Consider the following 19,879-nt stretch of genomic DNA (forward strand, 5'->3'; position numbering starts at 1 on the left):
AAAGAAATCCCAGGGCTGATCTCCTTCAGAATGGACTGGTTGGATCTCCTTGCAGTCCAAGGGACTCTCAACAGTCTTCTCCAACACCACAGTTCAAAAGCATCAATTCTTCGGCTCTCAGCTTTCTTCACAGTCCAACTCTCACATCCATACACGACCACTGGAAAAACCATAACCTTGACTAGACGGACCTTTGTTGGCAAAGTAATGTCTCTGCCTTTCAATATGCTATCTTGGTTGGTTGTAACTTTTCTTCCAAGGAGTAAGCGTCTTTTAATTTCATGGCTGCAATCACCATCTGCAGTGATTTTGGAGCCCCCAAAAATAAAGTCTGACACTGTTTCCACTGTTTCCCCATCTATTTCCCATGAAGTGATGGGACCAGATGCCATGATCTTAGTTTTCTGAATGTTGAGCTTTAAGCCATCTTTTTTACTCTCCTCTTTCACTTTCATCAAGAGGCTTTTTAGTTCCTCTTCACTTTCTGCCATAAGGGTGGTGTCATCTGCATATCTGATGTTATTGATATTTCTCCCGGCAATCTTGATTCCAGCTTGTGCTTCTTCCAGTCCAGCGTTTCTCATGATGTACTCTGCATATAAGTTAAATAAGCAGGGTGACAATATACAGCCTTGATGAACTCCTTTTCCTATTTGGAACCAGTCTATTGTTCCATGTCCAGTTCTAACTGTTGCTTCCTGACCTGCATATAAGTTTCTCAAGAGGCATTATACTTTGATGTTAGGGAAATGGCTCAGTCTGGACTGAGTTCAGCTGAGATTAGTCAGGATTTTCGTGGTGAAAGTAGCATTAGTATCAGTGCTAAATTTTCTTCTACAGGTGAATTATTCACACTGCATAGCAGTTTAAAGCTAATGACTACCTTGGGACTGAGGAATTCCAGCAGAGGGTCACTTCCTGCAAATGTTCCTATATCAGTGAAGGCCCTGGCCTGGCTCCCTGGCTGAGATTCCTTTCCTAGAATCCCCACCTCTAATGCCTGTTCTTCAAAACTCCTTCCCAGCTGGGTTCGAAAGAAATGCAGGAAGAGCCCATTCAGTTTTCATGTTTCTGGGGGCACCACCCCGTTGTCCCAGAGAATTAACTTTAAATGCTTTGAGATCTGTATTTACTTCACATATTTGTCAATGCTTTGGCATCCATCTGGCAAGGGGACAGGCATAGTAGTTCCTGGGATGAGTGAGACAGGCTTGGAGTCCATCCTCAAGGAGCTTATGATCTAGTGAAGAAGACACAGTGGAGGAGCTCTTGAAGGATGATGAGTTGTGAGAAAGGGCAGGTAAAGTGAGTGAGAGTCTAAACCTGGAAAGAAAAAGTGAAAGTGAAGTCGCTCAGTCGTGTCCGACTCTTTGCAACCCCATAGACTGTAGCCTACCAGGCTCCTCTGTCCATGGGATTTTCCAGGCAATAGTACTAGAGTGGATTGCCATTTCCTTCTCCAGGGGATCTTCCCAACCCAGGGCTCGAACCCAGGTCTCCCACATTGTAGAGAGACGCTTTACCGTCTGAGCCACCAGGGAATCTTAAACCTGGGGCACCAAGCAATTCTGAGGGGTCCGGGAGAACATGTTGTAGTTGGCTGGATGGAGGTTGGAGAAGAAAAGTATTCCACATGGAAGGAACCATTTCCATAAAATCCCTCAAGCAGGAGAGCCACTCATGTTGCAGGAACAACCGAAGGCCAGTAGATCTGAGCAATGAGAGTGGAGGAAGGCATCTCACATGTGGCTGAAGAAGGAGGCCGTGAGGCTGTGGGAGATCCTGAGAGACATGGCAAGGACTTTTATTTTATACCCAGAATGCTAGAAAGCTTTGAAGGATTTTAGGCTCAGCAGTGACCTGATAGGACATAATCAATCCTAACAGCTGCTCATTCCCCCACGGGTCTCCACCATCTCCAGCATCCCTGCAGCACCATCATGGAGGTGCTTTCCAAGCTGCGGGAAGTTTGTCATCCTGAAGCCTCCTTACTGTCCGGTAGCACACTCAGTACCCACACCCACACCTAGTGTTGAAGGTGGAACGTCAGCCTACGAAGTTTAACCAGAGAAAAGGGGAAGCAGGGAACATCCATGCCCATCGCCCTGACGCTCCTGGCCCACGCTGCTGTCAACATGCCTTCCAGTGTGAGTGCGTCATACATGCTGTCAGAGCAGAGTCAGTGCAGGAGCCAGAAGAGCTAGAGAAAAAAGGAAGCCATGCAAAAAATACGCAGACCAGTTTGTTAAACTTTCCCTGAAGCTTAATTTTCTACACAACTCCCCAACTACAAGGAAGTTTTCTTTTTTTCCTTGAGAATATAGAAACAGAATAGGTTTAGGTTCTCAGAGTTTAGAACCAACAAAATGGGAAGACTTCAACAAACTGTTTATATTGCTAATCTATTTGTATATTTCTGTGTCTGCTTGGTCACATATAATACTCTCCATTCATCAGATCTATAATGGAATAGCAACAAGGAAGCATGTTTGTGAGTGTGTTTGCAGGTTCTCCAGCTCGTGTGCCAGGTTCAATGCTAGGCAGTGGAGTTCATAAAGGGAATTAGCAGACTACAGACATGGAATATGCACACAATTTATGATAATGAGAGGATGTGATCACCACCATATGGAAGGAAAACATGTACTGTTCTTGGATTCTGTGGCTAACTGCTTTGAAAAACAAGACTGCTGCTGCTGCTAAGTCACTTCAGTCGTGTCTGACTCTGTGTGACCCCATAGACGGCAGCCCACTAGGCTCCCCCATCCCTGGGATTCTCCAGGCAAGAACATTGGAGTGGGTTGCCATTTCCTTCTCCAATGCATGAAAGTGAAAAGTGAAACTGAAGTCGCTCAAGTCGTGTCCGACCCTCAGTGACCCCATGGACTGCAGCCTACCAGGCTCCTCCACCCATGGGATTTTCCAGGCAGGAGTACTGGAGTGGGGTGCCATTGCCTTCTCCAGAAAAACAAGACAGCAGGCCTCAAATGGAACCTCATGCAAAGCCCTGCATCCCAATCCAGGACTTCATTACAGCTTGGCTCTCCCAGAAATGGAATCTCAAACCAGTCCACCAGGAATTGCCTGATCAGTGCTGGTTAATCTGCCTGATAGACCCCTCCCCTAAAGGAAAACAGCCTTGCCATAAGAAGCATGCTGTTTTCCTAATAGAACCTCATGTCTGCTCCCTTCTGCCCACAAAAGTCTCTTTATTTTATACTTCCGCTTGGTGCTCCTTTCTATCTCCTGGGGGTCATACTACCCAACTGAACTGATTTTTGCTTAAACAAGTTCCTAAAAATTTTAACATTCCTCAGTTTATCTTTTAACCTTTCTGGCGTGAGAAGAGGGAACTGAAGGAGACCCCCCCCCCCCCTCCTAAAGGCCCCCAGAAGCAAAAGCAACTAGACTTGGATACCTGCTGAGCCCTTGAACTCTGCTTTCTTGCTGTCTCTGGAGTTGGTGAGTAAGTGTCTCTCAGATTCTACTTCTGCAGCCTTTCCAAGAGATTTCAGACTTTATTTGAGCACATCTTCTTGACTGTCCAGAAACTAGTCAGAGTGGGTCTGACTTAAAAAACTGGATTGGGACTGGGATTGGACTGGGTCAAGCTTAGAAACTGGACTGAATCTAGAGTCAGACTGGTTCTGTTAAGTTGGACTGCATACAGTATGAGGCCTTAGGTAATAAAATTTTGTTTTAGGGCTGGACAAGCAGGCTAACTTTACCAAAGATAATCTTGAATCACAGTGGCCACAGTGGAGAACTTGTAACCTAGATAATCTTATCAAGTATGATGTGATCTAGAAAACAGGGAGGGGGATCTCAGCCAAGAACTCATCACAAAGATAGATGGAAAGTGACTTTTCCTCCTGTAAAAGTTTAGATGACCAGGATGGGACCTACTGGATCACACTGGTCACTCCAGAGCTAGCAGACAGGATCCTAGAAAAACTGCCAGAAGCCAGCAAAGGTAAGAATTCTTACCAAAGTTGATTCTCTCATCATTTTCTCCATCTGTGGTGCCTGGCTAATAGAGGAAGTAAAATTTCACTTTCTCCCTTCCTTTATGAATTTGGATTGGCAGGCAGAAAACATTCTTAAGAAATAGATCTTTGCATTGTGAATTTGCTTTTGAGTACCTGGTGGCTGTAGATCCCTTCTTTCTCAAGCACAGCCATTGCATTCCTGTCTCTTTTGCCCTGAGAACTTGGCATGGCCACAGCCAGTTTGAGACCTAAACATTTTAGCTGGGAGGAAGTGTGGGTTGCACTCTTATGTGTGGTAGGGTCCAGTCCCTGTTGTCAGCTTTCACGGGGATTGTCTGAGCCTTTTTCTTTTCTTTTGGTTATGTTTGGGAGTAGCTCTGGATCTTGGGAGGATAATATCTTTTGCACTCTTTGGGGATAGCTTTTGCCCCCATGGAGTTGTTGAATACTTACTGCCAGAAATATCTATGTACTGTTTGTCCAGTTGAATCCTGACGGGATATTCAAAGGATTTTTTTTTTTTTTTTTGAGTAGCCCTCTGAGTAGAGATTGGCCAAACGTGGAAGTTGATGTTCAGAACCTGATGGGAACTTTTTTAAGGCCTTTTCCTCTAAGCTGAAGTGAAACTATGTCACCAGAGGGAAAGAAACATTCTGAAGCCTTTGTGGAAGAATTTACCTATGCACTCCACAGACACATAGCTATAAATCTGGAACATAAGACCTTTTGATCTTCAGCTTAGTTGAAGATCTTCCCCTGATGTAAAGAAGGGAATTGAGGATAACATTGTTGGATGGGTGAGATGGCCTCCATATCATTCAGATTGCCACCTGAGAAACTGAACCCCAGTATTCTTGCTGGGAGAACCCCATGGACAGGGCAACCAGGCAGAATATAGTCCATGGGGTCACAAAGAGTCAGACATGAATAAAGGGACTAAGCGGCAGCAGCAGAACTTGCAGTAACTGTCTTACAGAGCAAGCCTTTTTAACAACAGAAATGCTCTGGAAATAATTCAAAGACTGCTTATCCTTTCCACCAATCCCCAAATGTACCCTTTAATGTAAAAAATCTTGCATATATTGTCAATGTGCTGGACTTAAGGAACAAAAGTCTGTGGTGCAACTTCCATTCTTTGTGCCTTTGAGATGTAGGTATTTACAGAGTCTCCTCTAGGAAGCAAGGGAATTGTTATCAGAAGAGAGGAAAAAAAAAGAAAAGTTTATTTTAAAAATAAGAACTATCAAAAATCTTAAAAGTCTCTTTTACAAATACTAGTAAAATACTATCTTATCAGGTAAACTTAATTTATTCCATCTTCCAGAAATACACTAGACCTGTTTTTTTTTTTAAAATAAACTAGAGAGTTTCATATTATATCTTTCTCATGTCTAAAAGTTTTAAATTAAACTTAGAAGAGCTCTGCTTGTATGTTTTTGTATTTCTGTATATGGATGCTATAGATGGTGATGTGTTTGTGCTTCTGAATGGTATTTCCAAAATTATTTTTTTAAATGCTACTTAATTGGCTTAAAGATGAACAAGCATTATACAAATCAAGTATACTCTCAGAAACATAGACTAACCTGTATGTTTTTCTAATTCAGGCAATTGTATCTAGGTTTGATAGAAGTGAATTAAGGTTTTATCATATCTGTTGTAAATTATTCATTGAGAAAAATAACTTTGTATGTGTTAGGGACACTAAAATGGAGGAAGTCTTGTTCAGGCTTCAGTAGCAGGAGAGCAGGCCTCTGACCTGGCTACCGACCTGCCTGGGCACTGCTTGGATTCCATGCCTGCCTGAAAGCACAGCAAATCAGGCAGCACTTTAGATAAGAGAGGGAGAGGGTCTTGGAATTCTTGAGCCCTGGAAGTCTGGCCAACTGCTCAGGGCCTAACAAAATCCTATGACTCACAAGCTGAAACAATTAGCATTGTAAAAAGACTAAAGTAAAACCCAGAGCTGCATTTTTGTGCCCAAAATGATGATATCAGTTTGTGGCCTGGGATGACAAGGGGGAGTCCCTGAAACTACGATCTGAAGACTCACCCATGGAGTGGACACCCTACCAAGGACCTTTTCCCAATCTGGATTCTAGATTGCTGTTAACGAGGGACTTCCCAGCATACTGTTTAAGTCCAGATGTTGGTCAGCACAATTTGGTGATGTATGTGCCATTACTCTTCTCTATTGTTTCTCTTTTCTTTTAATGATTGTATACTGAAATTAAATTAATCCTCTATTAAATATTGAAATTGTTTGTGTGTAATGAGTGCTTTCTTTTGTTAACAAATCCTTTGTACCTGAAATTAAACTTTCAGCCAAACAGTATAATGATATTTTAATAAATAAAAGAGATAAGAGTTTTTGGGTGAACTCCTTAGGAATAATTATATATTAGGGATATCTACTTAAAAATAATCTCTCAAACCTATAAGGACCTAATGTATAGCAGAGAGAACTGTGCTCAATTACTATTAATAACGTATAATGCAAGAAAATAAGTCACTTTACTGTTTCCCTGAAACTAGCACAACAATGTAAATCAATTACATTTAAATTAGAAAAAAAAAAATTAAAAAGTCTCTCTAGATTTTGGTAACTTGAAGAGTTGTGATAAATTAAATGATGAAAGTTTATTGGTTAGGTCATTCCAAATAAAACAAGATACTAAAACATTAATTACTGAACACTGACTTTGTTTTACAAAGAAACTAAAGGTATTTAGGATGATTAATAAATATGTTTGGTGTCAAACTGAGATATTTTCTATAAGAAAGCACATGTTTTAAGAAAATACTATTGGTGTTTATGTTTGCCAATCTACAGAATGCTAATATAAAAGTTCATAATTGCTTATTTCTTAGTTTTCACTAGAAATTGAGGTTTTTTTAAGAGTTGAATTTAAATATATAATTAAAGCTACTAGAAGTAGTAAGAAAAACATTTCAGTATACAGTAGCAAAGTAGGATATGTGTTTTCAATAAAGGAAGGTATGACAAATGGAACTGCATTTTGTTAAAGGAAAATAAAGTAATTTTGTTTTAGAGTTGATTGTTTCTTGATGGGAAAAAAATTGATGACAAACTAATACAGATACAGAAAGTCATGGAAGGTTTGTGGAAAAGGAACCTTGAACAAAGAGTTTTGTGCATGGTAAAAATTGGCTGCTTAGAAGAATTTAATTGAGTACATTTAAAAAGTGAACTGCTGCAAAACCAGAATTTGCTTTTTTTTTTTTTTTTCTGTGAAGAGGACAGCTGTCTTAAAATATTGACCTGTTTTTCACAGCAGATTGTAAAGTTCATTTTACTTTTAACCAGGAGTCTGTTATAACTTTCTTGTTTTGCCTTTGAAATCTTTGGTTGTCCTTTTGCTTAAGTGAGTAAACATTGATTCACAATGACCTATGATCTTGTTTGACCAAGGACTTTGAAACTTTTCCATATTTTGATGACAGGTTTCCCAAATCAAAGTCTAGTGTAGTTCCTTTGACCTCTAGCGAAGTTTTGGATGCTTCAAAGGAGCATTGCAACATTCTAAAGAAATATAAATTAAGTAGGTTTATTTGGTATGTTAAATTACAAGGGAAGTATTGTCAAATAAGTAATAAATCTTCTTAAGTTATAGTGTATGAGTAAATGTCATTAGTCTAGAAATTATATGGAATCTCTAAGAATCTGGTGTGTTCTGACAAAATATTATCAGTCATAATTTTAGTCATTTTTAAAATGTTTTATGCCACAGGAGTAAACAAATTTCTTTTGTAGTTGCATTGTAAGCAGGACTTTAACTGTGACTTCTTGTGTTTTGTCATTCATAGACAGTTACTGTTTTATTCTGATACCTTTGCAAAAATGGGTCCTCTTCAAGAATATTCTTAGCAAAGATTTTTGGACAAGTACAAGATTCTGATAACTTACAGATCCATACTGGTGATCAGGGTTGAAATTAAACAATTCTATTAGAAAACCTGATGGCTTCATAAAACTGTTAACAAAAGGACTATTTATATAGGTCTATGTGAACTGGGGAATAAGGATATAAATTTATGGTTTCTATTTAAAGTATTACTAACATTTTTCTTTTCCAGATGAAAGACACTCTTCCCTTCAGCTAATTATGAGTTAGAGAAACTTGTTAATTATACCTTATAAGCAGAATTGAAATATTTATCTTTTCTCTCTGCTTGATCTTTCCAGAGATGGGAAACTCTTAGGTTCCCAGCAACTTTAAAAATCAAGCAAATTAGGAAAGCTATCTCCTAACAGGTGGAGGAATTTCAAAGTGTTTTGTATTTAAAAGGTAGGAATTTACTCATATCTGTTGTTAACTCAGGTGAAATTTGTCACAAGCCTTTGATGTGGCTTTCCTGGCAGTAAGATGCCTTTTGATAATTTAACCTGAAGTTCATTATAGCAAAGCCTTTTCCTTTCAGCAAAGCCAATTTCAAAAGAGCCTGTATAGTTACACTTGTATAAATCACCAGGCCAAGTTTATTGAAACCAGAATTAATTTGTAAACAAATAAGTATTATTTGGCTATACTTGGTAGAAATAAGGGTAATTTTAGAGAGAAAAAGATTATATTTCTGTGGAGAGTAAATTCAAGTTTGTTCGCTGAGGTCTTTATTTACTGAGTCACTTCCCAGATAGCTCTTAGCTATTACATTGTTGTAAATTTTAGTTGAATTATTAAAAGGACAGTCTAGTTTGTTTCTGAAGTTTTTCTCATTAGTCTATCTTTGGATGAAGATCAGAGGTCCCAACCTGCAACCAGGGGATTATACATTCTGGGAAAGACATAATTTAAAGGACTATCTTCAACCTAAATGGAAGGACTCTCATCAGGTACTCATGGACAGTGAACCTCAAGGAAATTGATGCTTGGATTACTATTTCCACTTAGAGAGGGTCCCTGAAATTAACTGAGCTATCCACAGGACTGGCAACTTCAAAATCACCTTAAAACAATGCTTACACAGAGGAGAAAGTATCAGACCAGGATGGTAAGAAAAAGTAGACAGCTGATCCAAGATTCCAAAGCAAGCTTGTATGCCAATTACTTTGATAATTGCTCACACTTGCTTATGAAATAAACATATTTCATGATATGTACAGATAAAGTTAATTGAATTGTTGAGTTTATACTCAATCACCTATTTCCAGTACTTCTGGATTACCATGGTGCATTTCTCCATTCAAGGCTCTAACTGAATGATCTTAGGAAATTATTCTGGAAAGAAGAAGTTATAATTCTGTTTGGGCCACTATTGATATTACAAGAAGGGACTCCCTCACTTGGCCAATCAACCATAGCTACTCTGACCATTGCCATGAACATAAAAGACCCCTTCCCTTATGTTGGGAAAAGTGCAAGTAAATACTAAGTGTAACCAGCCAAATAACATGAAGAACTGTGACTGGCCTTATGAACAATTCCAGTATTTCATTTCCTTTAAAGGAAAGGATCAGTATAGAATACACTACATCAGATACCCTGGGGATACACTGGGTGGCACCTAATGGAAATTCTTGTCTTGAATTCTTACTTACAACCTTACAAATACTACTAACTATATTACTTATATTTTGCCTATTTCATAAGATTGCTGTTTCATGTCTCACCAAATGTGTGACTGAGTCTCCCATGAATTAATGACTAATTGACCTGAAGCAGTTGACCAGACATTTATTTCTATATAAAATCAATGGTGGTAATAGTGTAAATTTAGATATGGGAAGTAGCAACAAGAAGGAATCATTTCCTGGACCACAACATACTAGTCAGGCAGATGGTCCAGGGACTTTTGGCTCTGATAGGGCTTAGTCCAGTAACAGCACACCAAGTGGCCCATCAACGAAATCTTAGCCTGACCTAGGAGCAAGTGATCCTAGCACTCTGGCACAAAATAGTCATGAAATGCCTCCCAGTCCATGGTCCAATTTATGGCCATGATGGCGCACTGCCCACTGAAAATTGGCACTTGCAATCCATCACTATGCGTATGGTACCACTAGCCACCGTAGTCACTGATGTTTGACATACCCTGAAAGAAATTCAGGGCAAAGATCAGGAATAAGGCACTCTCTTCTCTGGGAAGTTCTAGTAGAACAGGCACCTCTTCAGGGAGATATTTTCAAGGGACGATTTTATGAGACCAACTTCTTGCTTCTTCTCCTATCTAGAAAGTCACTAAAATCATTAAGGAGCAGAGACATCTGCCCCTCATAACTAGTAGCAAACTTCATGCGACTGGCAGAAGCCTTCTGCCAAAACGTGAGCCTGACTGCATGTATCCACTTCACTAAAATCACGTATACACTGCCCTCAGCCCCTACCTCTTCAGAGCAGTTCCTCAAAGCGATCTGAGAAACTTTCTTCAGGGCTCTAGTCCCTATTTTGCCCCCAAATGAGCTTAACTCACAATTCTCATGCTGTGCATTTTTTTTTTAGTCAACACCTTCAGACTAAAAATTTTAAATAAAATGCCCTCATTTTTGATAGGCAGCTGTACCACCATCTCTGATATCCTACATCATTCAAGGCAGTCATTGTACCTAAGTTCTCATGAGGGTTGGACCAAAAACAACTCCAAAGTTTTCTGCATCCCTGAGATTCCCCTTTCAATGGAGGATCATTTTGAAAAGTACACATAAAGGAATATGGCTTTGCGTAAGTCATGGTGTGCGGCATTGTGCTCTATCACTAAAAGAAAAGCAAGATTCACCATAAAGGTTTGTGCCCACGTGTCAAAGAAGAAAAGCTAGTTTTAGTTTAGCCAGTTTAATTAAAACAGGTGTATCTTTAGCATTTTCAGCATATTATTCTACCCACGTTTGCTAAAAGTCAAATAAGTTTATGTTGTCTCTATTACAGAATTTTTAGCAAGGAAGATGACAAGCTGGACTTCCCTGGTGGTTCAGTGGTTAAGAATCCACCTGCCAATGTAGGGGACATGGGTTTAATCTCTGGCCCGGGAGGGCTCCACATGCCATGGAGCAACTAAGCCTGTGAGTCACAACTGTTGAGCCCGTGAGCCACAGCTCCTGAGGTCCCCATGCTCTAGGGCTGGGAGCTCTGCAACGAGAGAAGCCACCACAGTTAGAAGCCTGTGCACTGCAGCAAAGAGTAGCTTCCACTCTTCAAATAGAGAAAGCCCGCAAGTAGCAACCGAGACACAGCACAGCCAAGAAAGAAAAAGGAAGATAACAAGCTGATGGTTAGCTGTTTAGTACCTTGTGAAATTTTCATGAGTGATCTAAACGTAAGTGTTAAGAAGAAGGAAATCAAGTAGATGTAAAGCAGCTAAAAGTATATAACTAAAAGTTTCACAACAGTTGCATTTCACGCTATGTCTACTTAAAAATAGTTTCCAAATATTTGGGGGACTTTTCAATCTTCTTAATTGTGTGTGTAAGCCAATCCCTTGTGATAAAATTGAATTTGGACAGAAATTTGACCAAATGTGAAGAAGATTTCCATTGAAATTTAGGGAGATAAAAGGAATGGCTTGAGTCTAAAGCACAGAGGTGGGTAATAATGAATAATAGTGAATATTTACTGACCACTTTCTAAATGGCAGGTACAGTCTGAGCACGTCACACATTTTAGATCTTTCATCATAACACATCTATAGGTATAAAGACCCCAAGAAGGCGGGGACCTTTGTCTTGTTCCCAGCTATGCACTCAATATAGAGAGCACACACGGCATTTAAACTATCTGCTGAAGGGGTGAGTGAATCAATTATGACAAAGCAACCCTAAAGCACCAGGATCTCAATCTGAACCTGCAGCAGAAAGACTGATTTAAAAATTTACACTTTATCTTGTGTTCCATTTATTTCTTAACAAAAGAGTGAGCTTTTAGAAATGAATTTTTAGAATTTTTAACAACTATAGTTGTTTTGTGTTTTAGTTATTTTTTGCTTACTATTATTAAAAATTAAACAACTTTTTTTTTCTTTGCTTCTTCATTCTGTTTGAACACCTTTGGTGAATGTATGAAGACTATCTAGAAGTTGACACACTAGAAAGTTATTTTTGGTATAACTAAGAGAGGTGCAATGGCACCCTACTCCAGTACTCTTGCCTGGCAAATCCTGTGGATGGAGGAGCCTGGTGGGCTGCGGTCCATGGGGTCGCTAGGAGTAGGACACGACTGAGTGACTTCACTTTCACTTTTCACTTTCATGCATTGGAGAAGGCAATAGCAACCCACTCCAGTGTTCTTGCCTGGAGAATCCCAGGGACGGGGGAGCCTGGGTCGCACAGTCAGACACAACTGAAGCGACTCAGCAGCAGCAGCAGCAGGGGAGGTGAAAAAGGCAGGAAGCAAAGCAGTTCAAGAAGGAAAGCGCTTTTAATTTACAGCCAGGGTGCTAGAAGTTAACCTGCTTGCCTCAGGGACAGATATGGAGGTTGGTGGGGGTGGGGGGCAGTTCCCATACCCATTGTTTCCTGTCTATTTTACTCAATTCCTCTCTAGTGGTTCAAATGTGTATGTGTGAGTGAGTGCTCAGTCATGTCTGACTTTGCAACCACATGGACTGTCACCTGCCAGGCTCCTCTGGGGGTGGGATTTTCCGGGCAAGAATACTGGAGTGGGTAGGCATTTCCTTCTCCAGGGAATCTTCTGGACCAGGAATCAAACCTGCGTCTCCTGCACTGGCAGGCGGGTTCTTTACTAGCTAAGCCACCAAGAAAGCCCCTGCTGCTGCTAGTGGTTCATAAACTGAGAAGAAAACCAACAGAAACCAAGCGGAATACAAATAATGCTTAGAGCTCAGTAAAGGACATACAACAACTTTTGTTCTGTGTCAAACAGCTTCAGAGGGGCTGGGTCTGTTCCCAAGGGATCATGGATTCTGCTTACCAATGAATGTGGAGTTTCATTTTCCAAGGACAGTGAATAACACTCTTCATTAGGAGCCTGATTTCAGGCCAGTGTTGAATAATTGCTGGATTGCTGAACGCATGCAAGTAGGAGCTCCCCTTCCACCATGCTGCTTGGCTCTTCTCCCCTTCCAGCGATCAGGCTCTTGTAAACAGCATTCCTTTTCTATCACAAGCTGGGAAACATGATTGTGCAGACAAGGTGCTGGGTCTCTGGAGAGGGAGGTCGAGGGAGCCCATTTCCTCTCTTCTCATTTTAGTTTGTAACTTGCTGGTGGGGTTGAGTAATTGCTGAAGTTCTGTCTTCCCATCTGCTTCTGGACGCTAATTTATGAGACAGCAAGTGACTCGCTGGATCAAGCAGATGTTTCCTGAGCAAAGAGCACACACAGCATCTTGTGCTAGGGGAGGGTTGGTGGGCATGCATGCCTTCTGACATCACTGGGCAAGGTAACCTGTGGGAGAATTCAACGCAGAGAAGCTTAGCCAGACAAGAATTCTGCTGGCAGCTCTGTGCTGGGATTAACTGACCCAGATAACTAGGAAGAAGGAATCAGCAATTTAAATGTGCTCTCCAGGAAGAGTTAGACCCTGCACTTCCTGACTACCTCTAGGAGAACCTCCCCTCTGGCTCCCCACGCACAGTCAGAATCAGGTTCACCATATTGCTTCTCAACCCAGCTCCTTGTTTTCCTGACTTATCCTGTGGTTGAAGTGGGACAAGCTCAACTGATTACAAAGAAGAATGAAATAATCATAATTATTAATAATAAATCGGCTAATCCTCGTCCCCCTTGAAACACAGGGAAGCTCAAATACTAAAATACCCAGTTACAAATCATCTCGTTATAGACAACTAGCCTGTCAGATTCAGGGTGTTAAGAATCAATAAAGGAAGATAATTTTTTAATATGAAGTATTTGTAGACATGGAATTGCCAGCTTCACCTTAGAAAGGTCATTAAGAATAAATGATAACAAACAAGTAGAATGGATTTACAATTTGCTATCCCCGTGATCTCATAAAAGGAAAGTTTTTTTCCAATCTCTCTAACTCAAATCCCTCCAAGGAATTTTCTTCACACTCATATTCAAAACTGAACTATTAAGACCTGAAAAGTGCCATATGACCTAGGATCTAAGCCCTGCCTACCCTATAAGCTCCACCCCCTCGTCTTCTTCCTTTCCAGCCTTCCTCTATCCATCAAACACATCCTGTTCTTCGCATCTGCTATTCTCCACATCTTCAGAGCTCTTCCCCCAGATCTGTGGACAGCGCCCTCCTGTGGTGGGTGGCGTTCTGACTGGTTGCCAGGGACCTGCCTCCTGGGGTTCATGTCTGTGACATTCTCCCCTGTGTGTGAGCTGGACCTAGTGACTTGCTTCTAAAGCAGTGATTCCCCAACCTTTTTGGCACCAGGGACTGGTTTTGTGGAAGACGGTTTTTCCATGGGCACCAGGTCGGGGGTTGATTCCCATAAGGAGCACACAACCTAAATCCCTCACATGAACAGTTCCCAGCAGGGTTCCCCCTCCTATGAGAATCTATTGCTATGCTGATTTGACAGGAGATGGAGCGTAGGCAATAATACCAGTGATGGGAAGTGGCTGTAAATATAGATGATGCTTTCTTCTCTCACCTGTCACTCATCTCCTGCTATGCAGCCTGGTTTCTAACAGGCCATGGATCACTACCAGTCTGAGGCCCAGGGCTTGAGGACCCCTAAAAAACAGGCCAAAATAAACCCACTATAAAGGAGAGCAAAGGGGCTTCCCAGGTGGCTCAGACAGTAAAGAATCTCTGCAATTCAGGAGACCCAGGTTCAATCTCTGGGTCAGGAAGATCTCCTGGAGAAGGGAATGGCTACCCACTCCAGTATTCTTGCCTGGAGAACTCCATGGACAGAGGAGCCTGGTGGGCTACGGTCCATGGGGTTGCAAAGAGTTGAACACAACTGAGCAGCTAAGCACACAAAGAAGAGCAACAGTAATGGGATGTCACCCACAGGTTAGGCTGTGAAAGACTGTGATGGATACACAAAAGGTCGCTCACTCACTCTCTCTGGCACTTCCCACTTGCTCTCACAAAGCAAGTTGCCATTTGTGAGTTGCTCTCCTGCAGAGAGGCCTATGTGACAAAGAGCTGAGGGTGGCTGCTTGACCGGCAGCCAGTCAGGAACTGAGACCTTCTGTCCAACAGGCTGGGAGGAACTGAGTCCTGCCAACAACCTCCTGAGTGAGACTGAAGAGAATCCTACCATCATGTCCAGCTTTGCAAGCAGACACTGGGCCAGACCCTGGGGCCAGCTCAGCCACACCCAAGCTCCAGACACACTGAAGCCTTAAGATAAGAAATGCTGTTTAGCCTATAGATTCTGGCTGCACAGTGATAGGCGACTCACTTCAGTCAGGTCTTTGCTCAAGTGTCTCCTTGTCTAAAGTAGTCCCTCACCTCCTGAACCAACCAAACTGATCACGGGGTGTTCTCTATCCCCTGACTGATCTGCATTCTTCTTCCTGGAAAGCATCACTGCTTGCAAATGTTATATCTTTATTTATAGCTAACATTCCTACTAGAATGAAAATCCAGCGAACACCATGACTGTCATTTTGCTGGTAAATAAGACGAACATATATTTACCCTGATGGTGCTTACATACTTTTGATATTTGTTGCAGGGCTACTATACTCCAGGTGCAATGACAATAGTTTCCCTGGTATCTAGGCCAGTAAATTTCAGTCATCTAGATATATAGAGATGGATAGATAGATACAGATATTGTTAAACTGTTCCGTTTTGGTAATGCACTGTTGTATGCCTTTTCCTGTGGTCATGTATGGATGTGAGAGTTGGACTCTGAAGAAGGCTGAGCACCGAAGAATTGATGCTTTTGAACTGTGGTGTTGGAGGAGACTCTTGAGAGTCCCTTGGACTGCAAGGAGATCCAACCAGTCCATTCTGAAGGAGATCAGCCCTGGGATTTCTTTGGAAGGAATGATGCTAAAGCTGAAGCTCCAGTACTTTGGCCACGTCATGCAAAGTGTTGACTCATTAGAAAAGACTCTGATGCTGGGAGGGATTGGGCGCAAGAGGAGAAGGGGACAACAGAGGATGAGATGGCTGGATGGCACCACTGACTCGATGAACGTGAGTCTCAGTGAACTCCAGGAGTTGGTGATGGACAGGGAGGCCTGGCGTGCTGCGATTCATGGGGTCACAAAGAGTCGGACATGACTGAGCGGCTGATCTGATCTGATGCCTTTTACTGAGTTTTAAAAAGCATGACAAAAGTTTGTCAATTGAAGTCCCATGTTGATTGATCATAACTATTTGATAATCACTTACTTCACCCTGTGCTGCAGTCTAACTTCCTGCTACTTTCCTTTATTAGCCCTAGCTTTTTCCTCTCAGAAATAGTAAAGAACATATCAGTTCTGTTCCACACACCCAGTTCTATTGTTTTATTAACTCTACTCCTTTGAGCATAAGATCTGTTTATTGAATTTACTGTCTCTTTTTTATGCTGTAGGCTTTTTTTTTTTGGCTTAAACATAGGAGGTTTATTTTATTTAATCTTTAATTCTTATTATAATATAGTTAATTTACAATGTTGTATTAGTTTTAAGTGTACAACAAAGTGAATCTGTTATACATATATGCACTGTTTTTTATATTCTTTTCCCATAAGGGCCATTGCAGAGTATTGAGTAGAGTTCCCTGTGCTATACAGTAAGTCCTTATTAGTAATCTATTTTATATATAGTAGTGTGTGTGTGTCAATCCCAGTCTTCCAATTTATCCCTCCCCTCAGATTTAGAACATAAATTTGTGGTCATGTTGTATATTTTCATAGGATATTTGGTGTTCACCTTTGCAGTCGAGATTCCAGTTCAGTATTCTGCTTCCTTAGAGGAGGTGTGGGAGCTACTGCTGAGGCTCACTGTCCCCGTGTTTCCTCTAGGAGGGGGCGGGCTCACGGGGCCATTAGCTAGACTTCCAGACCATCTCCTGCATCACCCAGCCTAGGCACTGCTCTGCGTGTCTGCTTGAAGCTCCCACGGTCACTTATCTCCTCTCAAGGCTGGTTACCTTACTCCTGGTGTATGTGTGTAAGTGGTCAAAGGTGGTTAATTAACCTGGCTACTCTCATGAGAGACACCAGAGATAGACAGGCTCTGAACAGGGATCATCTGTGTTGTGTTCCACCTTTACAACTGGATTCTTCCACAAGAGTCCTGACCTCTGGCTTTCTTTGAAAGTTCTTATCCATGTTCTGTCTCCTTCTGGACCATGAAGCATAACAATTTGTATGTTGAAATCCTTTGTTTTAATTCTCATGTATGTAGTTATATGAACATGGGAATATAAAATATGACATTTCTATTTAACATACACATATGCATATACAGCAGAGAAGGTAATGGCACCCCACTCCAGTACTCTTGCCTGGAAAATCCCATGGATGGAGGAGCCTGGTGGGCTGCAGTCCATGGGGTCACTAAGAGTCGGACACGACTGAGCAACTTCACTTTCACTTTTCACTTTCATGCATTGCAGAAGGAAATGACAACCCACTCCAGTGTTCTTGCCTGGAGAATCCCAGGGACGGGGGAGCCTGGTGGGCTGCTGTCTATGGGGTCGCACAGAGTCAGACACGACTGAAGCGACTTAGCAGCAGCAGCAGCAGCATGCATATACAGCCAGCTTAGCTGCCATCTTGAAAATTATCTCTACCTCCTTTTCCATCAGCGCTTCAAATATTCGTAGATTTTTGTTACATCATCCCATATTCTCTCCTCCTTTGTCTAAAAATATTGATTTCCTTTAATGATTAATATTGATTAATCGATTAATCATATTGATTAATGATTAATATCGATTTCCTAGTAATTTTCTTATTTTTTTAACCAAAACCCCCTCCTCTATTCCAGTACACATATTAGAGTTCATTCAATAGCACTATATGGCTCCCAATGTGAAAGGCATACTTAGAGTACACAGGACTACTACTTCTTGTACTGTTTTTCTGTTAGTGCTAAGTCTTTTTAACCACATATTTATATTACTGGCTCATAATAATCAATTTCCTTTCCATAGTTTAAATATATAAACTTGGCCAAGCAACAGAAGTTCCCTATATAACATTGCAGCAATGTTCAGCAACTATTACAAAATTGGTATAAAAATCTACTGCATGTCATAAGTGAGAGAATTCACTCCTAGATAAGATGACATCTTTCTGAGTCTGAATCAGAAGGACGAATCAGCTTCTTTTAAAAAATTATATTCAATTACAAAAGCTTAATCAAACAACTTATATGCTATAATGAGGTCAACTAATACAGATATATTTAATGCAAAAGTCAAAGTTCACCTCACTCTTGTTTTTAATTACATTCCAAGACATAGCCATCATAAACCATATCTGTGTGTGTATACATGATATAGTGTGTTTTTTTTTAATTTCTTTTAAAAGTAATCAAATATAAATACTGTTCAGCTGTCTCTTTTTTCTTTAACTTCAATACCACTTGGACAAACTTCTGTCTGCTATTTTTATAGTGACCTATGGCACTTTTTAAAATTTTGTTTTTTTAATTAATTTATTTAAATTGGTGGATACTTACAATATTGTAATGGTTTTTGCCATACACCAACATGAATCAGCCACAGGAATACATGTGTCCCCCCATCCCAAATCCCCCTCCCACCTCCCTCCATCCCATCCCCCTGTGTTGTCCCAGAGCACTGGCTTTGCATGCCCTACTTCATGCATCAAACTTCAACTGGTCTATTTTGCATATGGTAATGTACATGTTTCAATGCTATTCTCTCAAATCATCCTGCCCTCTCCTTTCTCCACTGAGTCCAAAATCTGTATTTTATGTCTCCTTTGCTGCCCTGCTTGTAGGATCATTGGCATCATCTTTCTAAATTCCATATATATGCATGAATATACAGCATTTGACTTTCTCTTTCTGACTTATTTCACTCTGTATAATAGGCTCCAGTTTCATCCACCTCACTAAAACTGACTCAAATGCATTCCTTCTTATAGCTGAGTAACAGTCCATTGTGTATATGTACCACAACTTCCTTATCCATTCATCAGCTGATGAATCTAGGTTGCTTCCATGTCCTAGCTATTGTAAATAGTGCTGCAATGAACACTGGGGTACAAATGTCTCTTTCAATTCTAGTTTCCTCATGGTGTATGTGCAGTAGTAGGATTGCTGGATACTATGGCACTTCTGGAGAAGGCGGTGGCACCCCACTCCAGTACTCTTGCCTGGAAAATCCCATGGATGGAGGAGCCTGGTAGGCTGCAGTCCATGGGGTCCCAAAGAGTCAGACACGACTGAGCGACTTCACTTTCACTTTTCACTTTCATACATTAGAGAAGGAAATGGCAACCTACTCCAGTATTCTTGCCTGGAGAATCCCAGGGACAGGGGAGCCTAGTGGGCTGCCGTCTATGGGGTCGCACAGAGTCGGACACGACTGACGCAACTTAGCAGCAGCAGCAGCAGCAGCATGGCACTTCTATTCTCAGTTTTTTAAGGAATTGCCACACTGTTCTCCATAGTGGCTACACAAGTTTTCATCCCCACCAACAGTGTAAGAGGGTTCCTTTTTCTCCACACCCTCTCCAGCATTGATTGTTTGGTGACTTTTTGATGATGACCATTCTGACCAGCATGAGATGATATCTCATTGTGTTTTTGATTCGTGTTTATCTAGTAGAGTGATGTTGAACATCTTTTCATGTGTTTATTAGCCATCTGCATGCCTTCTTTGGATAAATGTAGTTTAGTTCTTTGTCCCACTTTTTGATTGGGCTGTTGGCTTTGCTGGTAATTGAGCTGTATGAGCTGCTTGTATATTTTTGAGATTAATTCTTTGTCAGTTGTTTCATTTGCTATTATTTTCTCCCATTCTAAGGGCTGTCTCCTAACCTTGCTTAGTGTGAAAAGCATTGTGAAAAGCT

This window comes from Bos taurus, chromosome 19 (assembly GCF_002263795.3).
Source record: "Bos taurus isolate L1 Dominette 01449 registration number 42190680 breed Hereford chromosome 19, ARS-UCD2.0, whole genome shotgun sequence".
In the NCBI taxonomy this organism is placed as follows: domain Eukaryota; kingdom Metazoa; phylum Chordata; class Mammalia; order Artiodactyla; family Bovidae; genus Bos; species Bos taurus.